At 32.9% G+C, this 1320-nt stretch overlaps 1 non-coding gene across 1 annotated transcript; it reads left to right on the forward strand.

The window, feature by feature from the left end:
* The first annotated feature begins 369 nt into the window (after positions 1–369).
* TRNAA-GGC (transfer RNA alanine (anticodon GGC)) lies at positions 370–442 on the forward strand. Its single transcript has one exon. It is a non-coding gene; the product is annotated as a tRNA-Ala (tRNA).
* The last annotated feature ends 878 nt before the right edge of the window (positions 443–1320 follow it).

Consider the following 1320-nt stretch of genomic DNA (forward strand, 5'->3'; position numbering starts at 1 on the left):
AAGGACACGGGTTCAAGTCCCGTTGGCGCCATGTATCTTTTATCAGGAGATTTTTCAATGTGGATGAGTGTTTCAGGCTAATAATTATTGCTTATAAAATAATTGTTACTCTTTGTGCTATGCATAAAAAATCTTGTCTTAAACATTAGTTTATTAAAAAATAATAATTAATATTTGACAAGTTCTAGTAATTTTCACCAAAAAATGTAGACAATTTGTCTCGACGCCATGTAGTGAGAGAGTCAGCACTTACAATGCCTTTCTCATTTAAAATAAAGTTGGTTGTTTTCAGGTGAAAAAAATGTAATAAGCAGTAATTGTTGATTGAAACACTAGTATATATTGAATTATTTCGCGGATAAGAGATAAGCTGCCATAGCTCAGTGGTCAGAGCTGTCGACCGGCAATCGAAAGGACACGGGTTCAAGTCCCGTTGGCGACATGTATCTTTTATCATGAGATTTTTCAATGTGGATGAATGTTTCAGGCTAATAATTATTGCTTATAAAATAATTAAAAGAATATTTTATAATATCAGTCCTTATCTACCGTTGTCGCTCTGCCATAACCAAGTTGTCGTAATATTTTTTATTTGGTTATAAGAAATCATATATCATATAATAAGTCTTCAAATCTCTTAACATTTTAAGAGTACATAATTATATTACGTGTGACATATTTTGTTTCTATGCGAGTTTATTTAATTACCATATACGACTGTACCAAACTTCTGTCCCTAATTAACTTTAAAATACCTTTGACACGTACACGACATACAGTGCCATTCCACACGCTTAATTATAAAACAAATGCAGCATCTGATTCGCCAATTAATCGAGTTCTTCATACTCTAAATAATATTTATCTTATCTCTTACATTGACATATTTCAGATTCACTGCCCAAATTCAAACGTGGCATCATGTCAATAATTTAAACTGTTCAATGCACACATACAGACACCCACACATACAAACACTCACACATACATTACACACACACCTATATACTGAAGCACTTGTTCGCAGTATCTTGGAATATAGCTCCATTATTTGGGCCCCTTCTGAGCAAAACCATATTCTCGAAATAGAAAAAGTACAAAAGAGATTCATGCGTTACCTATATATGAGGGAATATAATATGTACTACCCTTTCCTGTATCCATCCTTATTCTTTGCAGGAATGCTCGATCTTAATACATTAGAAGCCCGCCGAAAAATATTTTTAGGAAAACATTTTTTTAAGATAATCTCTGGAACTATACATAATCCACCTATTTTGAAAGAGATTAACTTATATGTCCCAGACAAGTATACTCGTG

This window comes from Hesperophylax consimilis, chromosome 18 (assembly GCF_061612785.1).
Source record: "Hesperophylax consimilis isolate HC1 chromosome 18, BYU_Hcon_1.0, whole genome shotgun sequence".
Lineage (NCBI taxonomy): Eukaryota > Metazoa > Arthropoda > Insecta > Trichoptera > Limnephilidae > Hesperophylax > Hesperophylax consimilis.